This window comes from Betta splendens, chromosome 2 (assembly GCF_900634795.4).
Source record: "Betta splendens chromosome 2, fBetSpl5.4, whole genome shotgun sequence".
NCBI classification, from domain to species: Eukaryota; Metazoa; Chordata; class Actinopteri; order Anabantiformes; family Osphronemidae; genus Betta; species Betta splendens.
Genome location: NC_040882.2, coordinates 20,448,566 through 20,454,817, shown reverse-complemented (window position 1 = coordinate 20,454,817; position 6,252 = coordinate 20,448,566). Strand labels below are relative to the sequence as shown.

The 6,252-nt window shown below is 38.2% G+C and overlaps 1 long non-coding RNA gene across 1 annotated transcript; it reads left to right on the top strand.

The window, feature by feature from the left end:
• The first annotated feature begins 1,040 nt into the window (after positions 1-1,040).
• Positions 1,041-2,630, top strand: LOC114848037 (uncharacterized). Its single transcript, XR_008694049.1, has 3 exons — positions 1,041-1,262; positions 1,340-1,428; positions 1,515-2,630. It is a non-coding gene; the product is annotated as an uncharacterized LOC114848037 (long non-coding RNA).
• The last annotated feature ends 3,622 nt before the right edge of the window (positions 2,631-6,252 follow it).

The following is a 6,252-nucleotide window of genomic DNA, read 5'->3' as shown; positions in this document are numbered from 1 at the left end:
ACACATGACTGGTGAACCAAACTTAAAGCAGACAGGAACCAAGCCCGGGAACAACAAAATAAGACAGGAAATGAACATAACAACCTAGAAGACACCGGAACAGCCTGGTTCATGACAGAGGGAAGCCATAGCAGTAAAGTAAGCTAGGTGCTACGCTAGCAGAGAAAACACTAGATGACTGTGAAGATTAGCAGAACATTTAACAATAGCATTTAATAATAAGCCGGTCAAGCTGGCTGCTGGTCACAACAGCTTCCCTTTTGGGACATCAACAGATGCTCAAAGGAACTCAAGGAGTGACCAAAAAAAGGAACTCAGACGGAATGGAATCATGTTTTAAAGCAGAGGGGAAGTCTCTTGGATCTCTTAACACTTATGCAGAGAGTTCTGTGCCAGAGAAACTCAATGTTAGAGCTAAAGGAGATCTGACTGTTGGAAATTCACAGCTCAAAGTAGAAGCAGAAGAAGTTGACTGTCCAACAACTAATTATAATTCACGTCCCTTGTTTATTTTTAAGAAAAATAATCAGTTAACTAGTATGTTGATCCATCATCAAAGTCTTTCGTCGTTACCCAAGAGAGAAATTCAAATCTTTGATGGCAACCCTCTACATTTCCATGTCATACTGCACTCATCCAAGCAGGAGCAAAGACTGGTGATGCTGATGACTGCCTGCACTACCTTGTACACCAGGGGGCAGCCTTATGAACTTCTTAATGTTCACTTGAAATGTACCTTGGGCTATTCCACAGTGAAGTTTTCTATTGATGTGGGGATGGGACAGACCTTCCTCTGTGTGCTGCAGTTTCTCTGTAAGTAACCAGTAATGATTAATTAAACTAATGGCAGAAAGTGTTGAAGTGTTCAGTCATCAGTTACATGCTTTTAATCATTTCCTGACGTTTCTATTTGACTTTAGTGCTGATCAGACCTATTTGGTGTGGATATGCTGAAGGTAAATGTACAAGCTCAATGTACAACATCATTGTTCACATTCTATATCAAATGACTCAATGTATTCAATTCACTCCAGCTTTTTTATTATTGGGGTGGTTTGTAAAATATGTCTGATGATTGTCCTGCTTCTTTGGAGTTGCTACAGAATATTTAAAGGTGAGATCTGATCCTTCTTATAATTGGCCACAGTCTAATTAGTTCAAATCACAATCAGAAATCACAATTGCAGCTGCACCAATCAAGTCACGTTCAGAATAATAGCATGTAACAGTAAATGTGTTTTCACAGGTTCCTGCTTTATCAGGTTGGTACAGTCTTCTTTCACTCTGAACATAACAGAGCATTAAACACACCCATGTATTACATGTTGGGTTCCAGCAGGCCTCAGAGCACCAATCAGAGCTCTGCTACAGGTCCAATGACCACCCAGGAAGAAACTCTACACAGTACATATGCTTCGCTTCTTCATGGTCAGTCTTTAACCTAATTTCCTGTCAATTAACATTGTATATTAAAAGTTTCAATCCATCCTGGTTAATGTATCATTTGTTTGTAGGCGATTCTTCTGTTTATGAATCAATCTGTCATCCTGGAAACCCTGGAAATGGTGCGGTTTGCACACTGATCAGCTAGAAGGATCTTTATTGTTACAATAAATGATTTATTGACTATTTGTGAAAGTCCACAATGGAAAAATTAACTAGGGAACAAAGAAATGTGAAAAATTAATAAAATGAAAGAATTAAGTAGAGCAAGGAAACATCTAAACTGTATTATTTCTTTATTAACCACTAATTTCTATTGTTTCTCTTTTCTGTTACATATCAATAAAAACATCAATGGTCAACAAACACAAAGATTTAGTTCTTATCATAGTTACAGCTTTACTTTGTTAACTATTCTACTCAGTGGAACATATTTATGTATACAGTATAATAAGTGTAATTAGGAGTATTTAGCAGATTCAAGCCTTTAGATTATTACATATATTAAACTATGTGTTGGTTTTGTTATTTTTTCATGATGTTTGGGTTAAAGATCTTTGAATTATAACAGGATGTGTGTAGTAATATATTGTTTGTATTGTGTCAATAAATGTTCCGCCAATATACCTTTACTATTGTTTTTATATTATACATATATTGTATTATAAGTGGTCTGGTTTCTGATGCCTGCTAATATACAGAGCTAGCGCTAGCCACATTAGCTGCTAACAGTTAACTTCAAGTCCTCATGTACAAAGACTTGCGTAGATTTCCTACTAAATTTGGCATAAGTTCAAAAATGAATAGTAAAAAAAATTAAATTCAGAAAACTGCCTAAGTACAGATGTATGTATTTTATTTTTTTGTGCAATGAATGTTAGTTTATCTATCTAGCTCTATCGTTTGAGGACAATAAAATAATATAGAAACGTCAGACCATCAGTAAAGCTGTGATTTTCTTGACTGGACAATATACTGTACTGGTTAAAGAAGACCTGTGTTGTTTTTATGCAAACAATTTACCATAAAGTTTATCGTATGGACAAAAATTTCCGTTATAAACAGTGCTTTCACATTCTATGGCCCAATGATAGACGGTCCGGTCACAGACAGATTGTTTATGATGCGTCTTTTCTATGTAACCTGTGTCCTCATTGCTGCGCTTTGACATTTCAATTCTCATCCTGTCTTTGCCACTAAATAGTTTGATGTCATAAAGAAATGCTCACAGACACAAAAAACAGGAAATGGTTATGTATACAGTATATCTAAAATGAACGAAACAGAATTGAAAGTGTTTGAGAATACTTTTAAAACGATGCTTTTTAAACTGACTCCAGGCTCCAAAGACAAAATGCAGAGGTTTTACATTGACTTTATTGAAAGCAGATCGCAGCAATTCAGGAGCAGACTTACTCAGTCCTCATTTTCTTCTTACTACAACACGAGTGGTGTTCAAACTCTCTGAGAGTAAATCACTGTTTGATGAAACTAATGGTAGAAAGTGTTGGAGTGAGGAGAACAGATCTGTATCAAATGAATGAATGCTCTTATATTTTATATCCATTCTACAGTATATATACAATCCTAACATTCCCAACAGGCACACAACCAACCTTCAACGTTAAAATATGGTTTAAATAAGGTGAGTTGTTCTTGTGACATTGATGTAATGTTGAAACAATGTTTAATGCTTTAAAGTTGACAGCAAGACGTTGAGATAATGTTGCCTCATCAACGTTGATTCACCTTTCAAATCACCACATAATCCAATTGTCATTCAACCACAGTTAAGACGTTGATTGAATTATGATTCAATGTTGAAATACCTTCTGGGTTAAAACCTTTGTTGAGGAGAGAGTGGTGGAAGATGAAAAATCATAAGAAAACCAGTGAAGATAAAATGAACATGTTATACTTTTAAAAGCTCACACCAATTCAACGTTTGCTGAAGGTACCCACGTGGGTTTGTTGCATGATACTGCATGTACAGTAACTACACAATACTTCATGTACTTACCAAAGTTGTCCAGCAGGGGGAGGCCTAGTACAAAGTAACGTGAGTAAGTTACACCAGTAACGTTTTATACCTGCTACAATTTAGGTTTCAACTAAAATCAATCAACTATAAACACATAAATACCAAATAAATAGTGTGCATTGCAATTTTATGTTTTTATTTTCCGCAGCTCAAAAAAAAACAGATGTTTTTTCACATGATTTTAGACGTCTACATTTTTTGATAGATAGAGCTGCTGGTTGCTGTAAAACCATATTTGATTGATAATATCCCTATTAGAATCATAACAAAAGTCGAAATTGAGATCCAGTCTGCAAAGCTCACGTTAAAATTGAGGAGAGACAATAAATCAGTGCAGAGTCTGCTTCAGCCTGGCAGCAATATTCTTCACTGATGTGGGGAGCAAACCCTGTAACAGCGACCTTTTAACCCATATATCACAGCCGGTGTTGATGGTTTTCACAGACCTTCATGTGTTAGCGCGTTCTTGCTAACCCTGAGGCCCAGAGGCTTTGGGCCACTGTGTAACAAATCACCGGTGTCATGCGAAAGCTGTAAATCTGATTTGTTTTAGTTGAGGCCATGACGCTTTACATGGATCTGAGTTTCAGGGGAAAAATCAATTGGCCGTCCAAAAGCTCAAGTGTCAGTTGGAGTGAATGATGTTTGAGGTGAAAACAGAGACAGCAACAACTAGAGGCTGTGTGAACCTTGATGTTGTTCAGCTTCGAGTAATGAGAGCTGCTGCCTCTCTAGGTGGGGTTTGTCACAGTTAACCCTTTCATGCTTCATATTTTTTCATGCCTAAAGAGAAATAAAAACACTTGATTGAGGTTCTCGTGAATCCTGAAGGAGAGACCTGACCCGTTCAGTTAACTAAGTAAAACAAACAATGGTTCGTAAACAAAGATCCTCTTTCTTTCTTTGTCCTGAGACAGCGTCAGAGGCTCTGGAACAAGGACTCAACTGCACTTTACTTCACCTACTAATCAAATAGAAATGATTCAGCGTGCGCTGCAGGGTGTAACTGAGTGCGTTTACTTAATAACGTGCATCACATTCATAGCATTACAACAGTTAAACTGGTTTTATCATTTACTGATGTGATGTTTTAATATAAAACTATTATGGATGTGTCCGAGTTGTTCTCATCTGAAACCAAATAGCTGTGAGATACATTCGAGTTCAAAAGGTCTTTGCAGGGTTAATAACGAGGGTCAAGGACAAAGAGGAAATGAAAGCCCCTCAGACGATTCAAATATCGCAGCGAAGAGGGGAAACTCCCTCTGGTTCACACAGCAGTAATAACATTCACCCAGCTGGGAACCAGGCTGGACCACAACACACACACACACATGCACACACGCAACCTTAGAACAACGTGGAGCAGATGGAAACAAACACTTTCTTTGCACTGAAGAAGAATGTTTTTCTGACCCAGTTAGAGAGTTAGAGAAGAGAAGCGCGTCTGTCAGATGGATTTAGACGTGATGTGTGTGTGTGTGTGTGTGTGTGTGTGTGTGTGTGTGTGTGTGTGTGTGTGTGTGTGTGTGTGTGTGTGTGTGTGTGTGTGTGTGTGTAAGCTATATGCTGTATCCAAATAAAAGATTGAGGCTTTTAGGTGTATGCAGTAACTGCATACACTAACTTTTCTGAAGTCTGACTGAAGTCAGTGTAACAGAACAATTTCCTGTTGCTGCTGCTCCCATTTTCCTGCTGTAATATCATCCAGTGTATGTGTGTGTGTGTAGTTTGTGCTTTGCTTTGCATTCTCAGAGTGAAGCATACAGGTGTTTTGTCATACGCCACTGAATGCACGTGCCCGTATGTACACAGGTGCTGCATTGTGTGTGTGTGAGGTCCAGGAGCACAGCTACAATGGCCAAGCTGACAGACACCCTGGACCCAGGTCAAAGGCCTTTGTTGGTGCCGAGCAGTTCAAGGCCCGTCTCCTCTTACTAGAACAAATATGGGTCAGGGCCTCCTGTCCTGACGCCATTCAGCTACAGCAGGACGCAGCTAGAGACGCCGTGGAGGTAACTTAACCCCTCCAGCTGGGTTTTTCCACCAAGAGCACTGCTAGATGGAGGGTTAACCAGAATCCTGCCATAAAATTCAATTAAAGGACAAAAGAGTTACATGAAAAGCATTAAAAGGAAGTTAAATAGCCAGTTTAGCTCTGGTCTATAATGAGAAGTTAACCGGTTCATTCCAAACAATTTAGTCATCTATAAAAGTTCAAATGTATTTAGTCTAAACTGTGAGTATGTACAAAAATAATCCCACAGTAACAAACATTCGTCTGCTCCGTTGTTTTACCAGTGGGTGGAACGAACACGTCTAACGCTGTAGTAATGTCCTTTATTCCTTTTTATTACTATAATAATTGAATTATATAAATGCAGAGTTTGACTTGCAGATTCTTTGTGTTTTGACAATTACCTCGCTAAATTTGTGATGTTTTCTTTTGCCCATTTTGAAGTTTCTCATTTTGCTTTAGAGGTTTGAGGTATCTGCTGTTGAGACATCTTTTTGTATAAGACAAACCAATTAAAGGAAGTTTTGTTTGTTGCTGCCAACAAGTTTAATGGTGTGAAACCAAAACTAACCCACACGTTGTGTTTGGGATAGACCGTCCTTCAAGTTTCTGAAAGAGTAACCTTCAGGTCAAATGATGACAAAACACACATTGTGTCGTTATCAGCAACACGTAAGTGGTGGTGATAACAAGGTCTGACAAAAACTGCTTAGACACAAATATCAAGTGGCAGAACAGGAAAAACAAAGAG